This window comes from Neovison vison, chromosome X (assembly GCF_020171115.1).
Source record: "Neovison vison isolate M4711 chromosome X, ASM_NN_V1, whole genome shotgun sequence".
NCBI classification, from domain to species: domain Eukaryota; kingdom Metazoa; phylum Chordata; class Mammalia; order Carnivora; family Mustelidae; genus Neogale; species Neogale vison.
In genome coordinates this window covers 124,383,328-124,396,143 of record NC_058105.1, presented here as the reverse complement: position 1 = coordinate 124,396,143, position 12,816 = coordinate 124,383,328, and the positions used below count along the sequence as shown (strand labels likewise).

At 45.8% G+C, this 12,816-nt stretch overlaps 1 protein-coding gene across 1 annotated transcript in view; it reads right to left on the bottom strand.

Moving 5' to 3' along the window:
- Nucleotides 1–12,345, bottom strand: part of MID1 (midline 1) — a 341,028-nt gene extending 328,683 nt beyond the window's left edge. Inside the window, exon 1 of the mRNA XM_044236012.1 lies at nucleotides 12,193–12,345. The gene's annotated coding sequence lies outside the window, so the exon portion shown is untranslated. The remainder of the gene's footprint in view (nucleotides 1–12,192) is intronic.
- Between the last annotated feature and the right edge of the window lie 471 nt (nucleotides 12,346–12,816).

Here is a 12,816-nt window from a genome sequence, read left to right as displayed (position 1 = left end):
TCCTCAATCGTCTTCCAATATTCTGCCCTAGGGAATCCCAGGGAAGCCTCCTCCCCTTGTGCAATCCTAGGATCTGAGTAAGAGTCATATTTTATGGAATACCACGAGAGTACTCTTCCAGATGGCCCCTTCTGTAACATTCTACGAGTTAGAGGACCCCGTGTGTATAGATATGCCCTCCCAAGCTTTTCTAATCAGTGGGCTAAGGAGAGCCATTTTACTATCCATTATAGTTTATGCCATTCTTTTCTCAAATCTGGAATCATAATTGATGGGTTTCATGGCTCTCGTTTTCTTGAGCGGTTCCATTGGCTTCAAACCTTGACTCGCCATAAAAGTAAGAGAAAATTCCCAACAAGAGGCCCTGGAATACAGCCAGTCCATTGGAACTAAAGTGATGGTACTTACTTCCCCGAAGCTCTTCTGTCTGGATGTGCACAGAGCCCATAGGGCAAACAGATTACCCAGCAGCCAGCAGGGTAAAGTAAATAAATACACAGGGAAGGAAACAGCAAATCCTTGCAGGGCAAATCCACAAAGTTCCGGTTACTGGGAAAAGTCAGCAGGCTGACTGTCCCATAGTCAGTAAATGGAAACATGAGGTCTCCTTTGACCAGCTATGCTAACGTGGGCCCACAATTCACACGGCCCCCGAAGACAACAAATTCCACCCTGGTCCTGGGTACCTTTGTCACAACGTCATTCTTGCAAAAGGTCAGGAAAGCAGGAAATTTGATCTGTATAATTTGTTGTGTACCTAAAGGGCCAATTATCTCTTAAACAATTGTAGAGAATGATCATTTCAGGGAAACACTAAAAGAGATTTTAAAAACAGTTGATTCCAGTGATTTACGTCATAAAGAAACAAAATGTCTTAAGTAACGCAGGGGCAATAAAAGCAGGCAGATGTTTGCATTCTACCCAGGGCACTAACGGAGGTGTGATGGCACGGTATCAAAGTAAAGCTTGCCATCTTCACAACTGCCCACTGGAGTTTTAAATGCAGCCACATCACTTGGAGTCAACAACCGGTGAGCTTTCCCCGACCACTCTGAGCCTCGTTCCCTGACACAGCTAAGAATTAAGAATTCACTGTTAACATGCCGCTTCAAACTCGTTTCCTGAGCTGGGCCTTGAAACGTGTGATTGCCTGTAAGTTCCGAACTTGCCATTAAAACAATTCCTCGGACTGCTGAATTGCAAACGTAAGTTATTATGAGCGAAGTCACAGGAAAAACAAAGGACCAAGTCCAAGCCCACAGGAGACCCGACTGGGACCTCCACGGGCAGGCTCTAAGCCTGCAGTCACAGAGTCAAGCACTGGGTACTCAGGTGACCTGGCAGTGGACGTGGATTCACACACAACCACCTCTCCCTCCCACTCCCCTTCCGAAATCCAAAGTGTTTAATAGGGATTAAGCCGGGTACTGCGGGCTCAGTAAATGACTCCTGGAAGTATGGAAGGCATCTAGGGGATGCACTCTTCAGCCCAGCAAGTTATCATTCACTGTTCCAGAATAATCATCTGTTAGATCAGGAAGAGGCACCCTCTTCTGGGGCATCTCAAGGCTGGGAGCTGTGGGGTCCCGGCTACACCGCTCTTAGCGAGTAGGGACATTGACAAAGTAAATTGTATTACGAAGGTGAGACCAGCCGTGCCATCTTCGGGGCTCAACCTCACCCCCCAGGGCATGACCATGCGGCCCCTCTCTGGGATCTCGCGCGTGGCTGGCTGTCTTCTCACGTGGGCTCAAGGTTCCCCCTTCACCTGGTTCTTGCCTTCCTCTTGCCCACCTTCTTCCTGCCCACCTTCGTTTCTGTGCTGTAGCGCCCTCCTTTCATCAAGACACCTAGAGAACAGAGTCTTCTCTGTCATCTACCCACTCAAGCACAGGGACCATTTCTGTCTCATTCCACACTCCCTGGGTTTTTAACGTGACCTCCTCATTTCCTACTTTCTTCTGCACTTCCTTTTGGCTCATCTGCATACACAGCGCCAGCCTTTCCTCAGCTGTTTTGTTCTCACCCTTTTGTTCTTTCTCTTTTACAGTCTCGGGCACTTTCTAGCGATTTGCGTCATGCCCCTTCTTTTTGTCCTCCACCTGTTTGTCTGCTGGGCTTTTGTCTATACAGGGAGAGTGCCTCGGGAGGGGAGGGGAGAGTTTTGTTGCTTTGGGACCTCCCTTTCACTCCTGTCCTGCTTCTCTCTCTCTCCTTTTCTTTTGTATCTGTTCTTCCCACCCCTCCACCGCCCCCTCTCCCTCCTTGGACTTCCACATATCTTCTAAATAATTAACTTGGTTGTAAAAAATTGTGACATTTTCTTTTTTATATCTGCCATCTGACTTTGAAAAAATTCAGTAAACAATGGCTACAGCTTACCCTCCTTAATATAGAGAACCTTCCAAATGGACACATACATGTGCATATATGTAATATATATAGAAATGTACATAGATACATACAATGTTGCTTTATCATTGATAGTGACTCTAGGACATAAAATGAGAACAGGATGTACTCACGTTCCTAAGTGGAAATACTTTACTGCAAACCTGTAAGCCCTGAAAAGTTCTTGGAAGCAGCAATAAAAATTAAGTTTTTGATAAATGTATTTTGACAGATAACAATATACATGTTTAATTGGAATCACTGGTATTATATATTGAAATCTAAAGTTAACTTTGAAATTCCTGATCAACAGCAATAAATTATATACAACACACGGACACACACACACACACACACACACACCCAACTGCTATTTTCTCCACAGAAGGCAGGTCATTTATAAATAAAGTTTTGTATAATCTGAAACTCATATATTGACTTACGCTACCAAAATACAGTCTGGAGTAAGCAGAGAAACAAATAAATCAAATGGACAAGTATATATAAAATAGGCTGTTTTGGAGATAACACAGGACAGATTTTATTAACTAATTTATGACCTACAATCTGTCGGCAGAGGCCTTCCTCCTCCCCATTTCAGTCTTTCTGAGCAGGATAAACAGCCCAGAGGGCCTGATGGTGTGCAGAGCTCACATCTTTATCTTTGCAAGAACTTTATTTGGGGGTCTGAAAACAGAAGTTCTCACCATTTTCCCTCATTATAACATTCCATGTACTTTCTCTTTGCTGTGACCTTCACTCGGGATCACTTTACCAGGTTCCTTCATTATCTTTGAACTATTGGCAAATTATTTATTGTCAGGTAACCACATTCATGCACAAAGCGAACTCTTTCCCCTGCTGTGACCCTGTCTAGTTCTGGCTTCCTGATACCGTGTTGTGAATCTGAAACCCTCCAGATGCTGAGCGACTTCTCTTGCAACGCTGATTCCAAATTTCCCTGGAAGGCTCCTGCCTTGAACTCAGCACAACGAAAGTCAAATGCATCTTTAAGCAGCGAAATGGCAGCCCCTCTGGAGATACAATTCCGACTTAGAATTGCCTTTTTAAACTGCCCTTGTATCTTGGAATGCATCTGCACCAAAGTGGGTCGCATAGAAAAAGAAATATGAAGGCAGGGGAAGAGGAAGCCCTTACAAACGTGCCTAAGGCTTCTATTTCAGATAACAGCTTCCTCTCCACTTCCTTCTCCACGCCTCCCACACGCCCAGCTCCCAGTCCGGGTGTACACGGTCAAATCTCAAGGATCCAGATGGAGAACCAAGCTGGTTACTGGCGAGTTCGTACAAACGTATCCACCGTCTGCCGCCCAAACATGACGAGTGAAACAGCAGAATGGAAAGCCTCCCACTCTCTCCCACATGTTTTCCTGTAGGAAAACGAATAGTTCTTGCCTGGAAAAATAACTGAACGGTCTTGGTGGGCAACTTCATCTTCTTGAAAATCCACTGAGAGAGGAACGTGGCTCTAAAGCAAAGAGACTTAAGAGCGCACATCAGGAACAAAGGGAAAGAAATGCAAGGAGGCAATCAAAGGAGAAATTTGGAGTCGGATCCTACAATTCCAGAACACCTGCAGGGAGGGAAGCTAATACCTGGATTCCACAGGGCTTAACCCCCTCCTCCCCTTCACCTGCCCATGACAAGGTTTTCCTAACCCGATGGCTGATGGCCGCAGCTTCACTGCCTAATGGCTCCCTTTAACGAGAGCATGTTTGGAAGCCAGAAAGGAATTCGCTGAGGTCACTCAAGGGCAGTGGAATTACACATGTCATATAAAAGGCGCTCACTAAGTTGATGCTAGAAAAACAGAACGGTAAAACCTTCACCCAAACACTACAGGGAGTGTAAAGTTAACTGAGTGTGCTCATCTGTTAGTGCAAACTCTCGGGTTACATTTTCCTAAATCCTATAGTCCTCTTACAAGTGATAAGGGATCTCAGCTGAGAAAAGTAATGTAGCTTTTCTTATATAGAATCCCATAATCCAGGCGGAGGGAGAGGAGGAGATGGGGTTGGGATGAAATCAGAAGGCATTCCCCAGACGACTGACAATGAATGGCTATCCTGCACGTTATCAACCGCGACAAAACTTCACTTAGGGAAACTCACGGAGCATGGAGATCTCAGCCGTCCAGATTCTCAACACACCACCCTACTCCCTCACCCCCATCGCCCAGGAAGTCATTGAAAATAACCCTTATTCCTCTAGGCTTCATTGCTGGTGAATATGTGGAGTAATAATAGTAACTCATGTATGTAGGACCTTTGACCATAGATGAAGTTCTTTTGCTTGTCCCAGCAACGCTGTGAGATGGGTGTTTATGGCCTTTTTAAAAGATGGGAGAATGGAGGCTCAGTGAAACTCTGCCTCACAGAGCCAGTAAGTGGATGAGCCAGGATTTAAACCCACAGCAGTATCTTCAGCCCCAAAGCTCGTGCATTTTCTATTCCAGCAGGCTACAAAGGACTTCCCTCCCTAGCCCCAAAGCAGGTCAATTTTTGTCATTCCCTAAGTCATTAAGGATCTCAATCTCCCTCTAATTAGGTGAACAAACTTCCTGGGAGTCTGCCTTGACACCTCCTGGTCCTTCCCCATCACCCATGTCCCCCCTTCACCGCCACTCCTGTCTCTTTCACCTGGGAAATAGAGCTAAAAGCCATCCGCTTCTCTTCCTCTCTACTGCCACGATATTAGTATGAGTAGACATCACCTTTCCTCAGACCCCTCTCCTAGACTCCTGTTTAGTTCACCCACATTCAGTCTGACACCCCAGTGGCCCCTTTTCTAGGTTGCTGCCCACGTGGCCTTTCCAAAAGAGAAATGTCATACCTTGTTGGAAACTCCCTCATACAGTCGGGCCATTTCCTCCCCCTCCAAGCACTCTGACTCACATCCTTTCCTACCAGCTCTCAGTATAAGCATCCCTGTCCTGGGGAAGCTTTCTCTGACTTCCTTCCCAATTAGTGAAAGCCCCCCCAGTACAATCTCATGGCAAAATACAGCTACACTTCAGCTTTTGTACTGGGCGCCCCTTTACCCTTGTTTGAGGGACACTGCATCAACGTCTGCCTCCGACACGTGACTGTTACCTCACTGGGCGCAGGCTCTTCTTTAGTCTGAGCATGTAGGGTGATGCCTGGTTCGGAGCAGGAATTTGGTAAGTACTGTTGAATGGATGTTGAGCTTCTCCTCCTTATTTTTCTCTTTTCCTGTCCTCCCTGCATTCCTGTCTCCTCATCCCTACCCCACCGCTTGTCCCATTTTCACGGGATCAAAGGTAGGCTTTGCCGGGAACATGGCCTCTCCTCTCCTAGTGGGTGTGTCTGAGTTATAAAAATGCCTAGAACTCAACAGAAATGAAAGCAGTATGAACTTCTATGACCAAGAAATTTCGTGGGCAGGCAAGACGACTGTATGATGAGTTCCCTTCCTTGGAGAAGAAATCCTTGGAGAAGAATTCCCTTCACTGGAGACAAATCCACGCCGGAGCAGCAAGTCTGGCAACTGCAGCTGTTGTTCTCTCCAGAGCCATTAATTTCTACTAGAACACTCTTGATGCCTTGAAAGATAACGAAATCATTCTCTAATGCTGAGATTTTAGGCAGCCCTGTGGGGTGGTGGCATTACACTGTATTTCTTGAGATTTCAGGGGGGAAATTCTCTCTAATTTAGTATGGCTGATGTTGGGATGTATCGTACACTTGTGGCTGCCTAGGCTGTAGTCCTGATAAAATTGTCTTGCCTGCCCATGAACTTTTCTTGGTCATAGAAGTTCATACTGTTTTCATTTCTGTTGAGTTCTAGGCATTTTTTGAACTGAGACACACCCGCTGGGAGAGGAGAAGTCATGTGCACGGCAAAGCCTACCAAAGAAATGGAAAGGAGGAAGGGTTTTCCCCAGGCCAGGGGAAGATCCTCTCAGGGCTCAGGGGGGCCTGGAGGGAAGTTTTCTGGACAGAGACCCCGGAGATCTATGGAATCCTCCAAGCATCCTGGTTCTTAATGCATTTGCGGATATGTGTTAGAAAGGTTAAGGAATTAGCTCACTGAGATGTATAGTAACTTGGTGGATATTCCTGGGGGTGTGAATGGGCAAGTCCATTCCCAGGCAGGACCATATGAGGAAGGAATATCATTCTGGTATAGTTCTGGGAGCAGGGAGGACCATGCCATTCAGTCCACAGCAGTGGCTTGATCAAAACGTAGATCCTTATGGTGATGAGCACTGAGTGATGTATGGAAATGCTGAATTATTATATTGCACACCTGAAACTAATATAACACCTTAGGTTAACTAACTGGAATTGAAATAAAAATTTAAAAAAAAGTATAGATCCCCTATGTCTGGCATAATTTCATCGAACTTGAGATAAGCTACAACACTAAGGAAAAAAAATCTTCCAATTAGACTATAAACCAATGTTTTCTTAGCATTTAAATATTTTATGCGACATTAATTGAAAGAGTTCTTTTAGACTTATTTAGTTTGGTTGTTTTTTTAAAATCACATGTTTATCCTGTACATGCATAAGTGGGAAATACAGGCAAGATAAACTTACTAAGACTCCAACTTTTCTAAATCACTTTTGAGTTGGAGTTATCCTGTGTGTGTGTTTTTGTACCAAAAAGCAGAGGGATGTGGTCGATGGGGAGCGGGAGAAAGAGAGTGGGGTCTTGGGGTAACTTCGGGGACATAACGCCTTTAGAGAGGTCCGTCCTCAAGACCCCTGGAGAACTGCTGTTATGAACCGAAGCCAGGGAAATGTTCTAACTTGTCATTAACGAAACAAGAGGATTTTATCAATGGATTCACTAGCCCAGTCTCCCACTGTTGCTATTGGAAAAGCTTTCACGCTGTCAAACTAGTAAGTACAAAGTGAGTATTTCTGTTCTGTTTACAAAAACGTGCTGCTTTTGAGAAAACACCTTAAAAGGAGGAAGCTTATGTTTGAGCTGACCTAGATTGCTATGGAAGGCAGAAGTCTTGAAAACAAGGGTCTGAAACTCAAAACCCTGCAGGGGACAGGCAGGAACACAAACAAAGAGGACCTGGAACGAGACACTAGAACGCATGTCAGGCTTCACTGAAAAGCAGATTCTAAGTCGCTGAGTGGGCAAAATGACACACCAGCCCACCGGCGGGTGACTGCACTTCCGCTCCTCCCATCCCTTAACTGTTGACTTGAAGACATCCATTTGGGATCCAACTAATACTTATCAGTTGGCCTTAGGCCCAGCATTGCATGAGGTCCTTTCCCAGACATGACCGTTTTCCACACTCATAACTGTCCGATGACCTGCGTATTTGTGTCTCCATTGATAGAGGAGGAAAACCCAATCCCAGAGAAGTTTAAGATGACTTGGCCAAACCCACCATCCACTGCTTTGTTCCTTAACTTCAAGCCAAGTACATCAGCTCGAGTAAACTTATTATCCATTCTCTAGAGTTTATATACTGTTTGGTTCCCCGAGGCAATGCATGATGAGAGCTCAGCACAGACCTAAATAACAGCACAATTAGATACTCAGGGGGGAAAATAATTTTGGATTAAATAACCAAAAGTCTCCACTGCAGAACAATACCTATAAATAATGCAGCATTTCCTGGCTTAAGCTTTTTAACTAAAATTCCAGTTCTGTCACATGTTAAAACTCGAACTGTCAAATTGAAGAGGTTCTGCTTAATTTCATTTCTGTCTCAAGTTTAGACAAGTGAAGGGCAACTCGCAGGAGAGTGAACACATGATGACGTACAACAAGAGTCGTTCTTTACACACATCCCGCCGTGCAGCACCACGCATGTCTGAAAATGCTACCTTCCACAAAGCACCACTATCCATTCTTATTTTCCTTTTAAATAAAAAATAAAATTAACTGAACCCTTGGCAATAATATATAAAGGCACTTAATTTCTCTGAAAGGTTCACTCACAGACGATTCCCTTCTATGTGATTGCAAGCAATTAATTAAAATATGGAAATGTACTTTTACATTTAACTAGAAACCCTAGTCTTGTCTCTCACCTCGCCGGCTAACCTTTCTTCAAATATAAATATATTTTAAATTGGTTTTGCCAATGCCCTAGGTACTTGGAGAACCCTACCGACACAAACCAGTTATTAATTCATGCTCCCTAGTCCTAAGCCTTATATATACAACCTTAGAAGTAACAGCAGCTGCTTTCGTCTGCTTCATTAGAACTGTCACTGGAACTTGAACCTTAATCATTTCCAGTGGTTAAAAACCAGTATCAAAGCTCTTGAGTTACTCAGTATTCTGAAAGCCTCTCTTCTTTGTGTGGTGCCCCGGGAATCCCCGATACCCCCAAGAAAGTGTGGACTTAAAAATTACGTGAACAAAATATAAAGAGGCATTTATGGATGTTCTGCAGGGAGCAAAGTGGCATCTTTCTTCTGTAAGTATAACTAAGTTCGTTGGCATCTACCTGACACACCCGATGTGGAAATCATCTGGCCACGGAAGGCGTGGACATCATGACCTATGCGTTACCTGGTTTATGACCACTGGCTGGGAAGCTCTGACTTAAAGGAAGTCCCTCTGGATGATCAGAGAAAAAAAGAAGTGGTCACGTAAGTTTGTAATAATTCGTATTTCATATGCCGTACACTCAAGAAGGCAGTGAGATTTCTCTCGGCAGAAATGTGTTTGGCGGCATGCAGATTTGGTTTAAGTTCATCTGTCTCTTATATACCCACTTTTCCTCCAGAATACTTAGCATAGGACTTCAAAAGGCACTCAATAAATATTTGCTGAATGAATGGAACAGGAATTAATAACGCCAAATGTTTTTGAAAAGGTAATGGATGTCAAATGGTAGGCAGAGAAAGCCACAGAAAGTTCACCAGGGACAGGAATGCCGTTTACAAATCTGGTACAGTGTCCAAGGAAGGAATTTACATTTAATAAATAACTTTTGAAACCAGGTTCTTTTATGTCATTGCCTCTGGACTAGGCCACACTGGCACCAGCAGAATCCCCGCCAAAGCAACCCTGATCGCAGTCTGAGGAAGGGAAGTGTAAACCAGAACGGAACGTTAGAAAGGATCCCATGAGGAAACCCTGTATATCAGTTTTGTAGGAGATCTTTAACAATCGAACAACACACAGGCAGGCGCACGCGCACGTGCACGCGCAAAAACACCTTTTTAAAATTCTTTATGGAGTAGAAAGGGCAAGCCGGATGACATGCAGAGGGCCTTGACATCCCCTCTGCAGCATGAGAGACAACAAAAGGATGTTTTCCTTCACACTTAGCCCCAAGGACTAGGTTAACAGACTGACGCAGAATTTTGACTTGCGCCATCTACATTTTGCGCCTGGAGCGTCAGTTTCCTAACTGTCGCGCATCATGACAGATACAGAAATGCATCCCGTCTGCACAATGCACTGGGGCCAACGGAGGAAGCTGCGTGGCCCAGAGATAACCCTTCAGGAGGCCACATCCAGCCCAGGCATGGCTCCGTGGCCCAGATGACAAGCCAGACCAACATTTGGGCAGGTCTGTGACCCACTCGTTGTCTACCAGCGCTCTGGGGCTCAGCCACTGGGAAATTCTGGCTGAAAGAGTATTCATTAGGCTGATTGGGCAAAAAACAAAGCCACCAGGCCCATCTGCAGCCGACCATACTTCCTAGGCTACACTTGTTGGGGGAGTCACCACACATACTAACAAATGGGCATGCCAAGGCTCTGAGAAGGCCTGTTGCCCCTTGTCTTTTTCTCCCCCTAGGAGTTTTCAATCTCTTTGAACTGAGATACCTTCCAACGTCTCCCAGATCTAAAGAGGCTGCCGAATGGGTGTACCTCCACGCAACAGCTAGCGGTGGCTCGGAGGGGCCGATGCCCCCCACTCGCTGCCTTTCACTGCAGGAACGCTTTGGCCACTGAAGTAAGTGTCCTCTTCCAGAAGGAATCCTCCTGAGACTCTACTGACAATAATCACTCTCACTGCCCCCAGATGGGCTGCCGAGGAGCCACGGGATCGGTAGGTTGTGGAGTCTGGCCCCCGCCCCCCAGCCCCCCAGTTGTCTGTAATTCACGTGCCCGTGGCCAGGAGAACTCTAGACATGAGATTCAAAATCCCCCCGTTCACCCGAGGCCCTCCCCAGCCCAGGAGACTTATCTATCTTTCTGCTTATATATTCCCTCAGCCACTGATATAATTAGTATATAATAAGTGTGTACATATTAACTCACAGGAAAAACAGCGGACATGCCGGCTGACCTGGCCTGGGGCCATCTCATCGGCGGGGTGAGACAGCCCAGTATGAACATCTGTTATTAACCGTCTATTTTCCAATAGTGTTTTGCGTCTCCTGGGTTACTGATTCCCATTGAAAGCAACACAATATCCAGACTCCTGTTTTCCTGAGCAGCACTGAGAGAACCAAATGGCTCAAAAACGTCTGCATGGGGTGTCTCGGTTCTGCTGCCTTTGCCGTTGAGAGCTTCATTTACTGAAACGTCTGCTCTATCATGCGTGTCCCTTTTGGGGTTTCGCTCTGCTAGGGGTGAGTGGGTTTCACGGCAGCTACGCTACTGGGCACGGCTACGCTTCTCTCAAGTTGAGGGCCTTAAACAAAACTGGCCATAGCTTTGCTTGCACTGATGGCTCTCCTGGAGGTCAATTTCCGAATCTGAGGAATCGGAACCCGGGCCCCCGTGCCACTTGCCACAGTCAGTAGCAGACTCCTGTTCCCCAAACTCTTTAGGATTAAGTCACTGGGCAGGACGGGAAATGACACTATGTCTTTAAAAGATGAGCAGTCATATCATTCCGAGACAATTATCCCAGCTAACTCAATTAAGAAAACCCCCTTTGGCATGAAAAAATAAAAAAAAAAATCCTTCCAAATATAAAACAATTCTTGATTCCAGATCACTTTTGACAGCTCTACTCTAAGAAAATCGGCTCTTTTCCCCCAAGTTTTACCTGTGCCCCAGAACTCAGTTGGAGAAGTTTTTTTTCTTCTTTCTCGGTTGCCTCTTATAATTGGGTGTTCCCGAGCCTAACTACAATCACGCAGAAAAGCCCTGTAAACACTTTCACATTTCCATGTTAATCACCTTCAGATTGAGATTTTTGTATACAGCCAGAGCATCACCCCATTCTCACTCAATCGACCGCAAAGCCTCTGACATCAGGCTCGCATTCATCGTTCTCGCCTTATATATAAATAGACACACGCTACTTGTCAAAACGCACAAGTGATCTTTACATTGTCTAGAACAAAGAGCCCAGCCCGGCTTCTTCCTTTCCTCAGTGGCTCAGAAGGTGTCCTTTATTACATGTGCAGGATGCAAGGGTTTTGCTGCCGCATGACTGAAAACCTTCTTAGTGACAAATTGCACTTCTGCGGAGTATCACACCGCCTGTGGTTTTAAGAACCCACTTAGATTTACTATTACTTCCTTGGGGAGTCAGCCTCCTCACAAAGCACCCCAAGGCTCATTTCCACTGTCTCAGAGTGCAACAGAGATGAGAAAGTTCGCTCATCACGAGGGTCTGCAAACTCTTGGCTAGTAAAAACACTCTCTGGAATGTCTAAGGCGTTAAAATCATTGCCTCTGTGAGTTCCTGTTGTATAAAACAGGCAGGAAAAGTTGTCTGGAGCTATTTGCGAAGCACTGTGTCTGCTCGGGAAGGAGCTGTGGGGTTGGAGGCTGAGCTACGCCTCCTCTCCCTTTGCTTCCTGGGTGAAAGCCGCGGGAAGTGCCACTTAGCTGAGGCCAGCAGAGAGAGATCGGTAAGACTCACCGGCTTCCCCATTTTTCCCAGGACGGGGTTTCCGTTCCTCAGCTGTGATCCGGAAGAGACAAGCCTTGAGGTCCTCCAAGCAGGCCGCCTCGGGTCAGCTGAATGGCTGGGGCGTGCAGGAAGCTTGCTCTGTCCAGCTCCGAATCACTCCCCTTTCCAGGCTGTGTGCTTACACGCCTCCCAGTCAGCGCAAAAATCTGCCAAACTCAGGTCAGCCTAACAGGTTTCCTTATATAGGTAAACATGAATTGCATTCCTGGTGAAAGAAGTTAACTAGGAATCCCGGTAACCTGGTTAACTCTATACATGCCAGAACCGCTCAGAGGCCGGCAGCCCGCACGGGATTGGGCTGCAGCACAAAGGGATTTGTGCGATTTAATTAAAATCATCTTGATCCCGGCAGTCTGTGAAATTGGCCCTTCTAGGAGAACTGGGAGTCAACAGCCAGTATTTTATATCAGGAGCTGGGACCGACCTCATACCAAAGGAGAGGGCGTTATCCTTTGCCTTCCGTGTTTTTAAAACCAGGATCACTTGTCTTGAAATGATTTTCGAAGAAGTGAATAGAAAATGTGATAGGGAGAGACTGTGAATAACTTCCAGCAGATAAGGCTCAAATGCCTT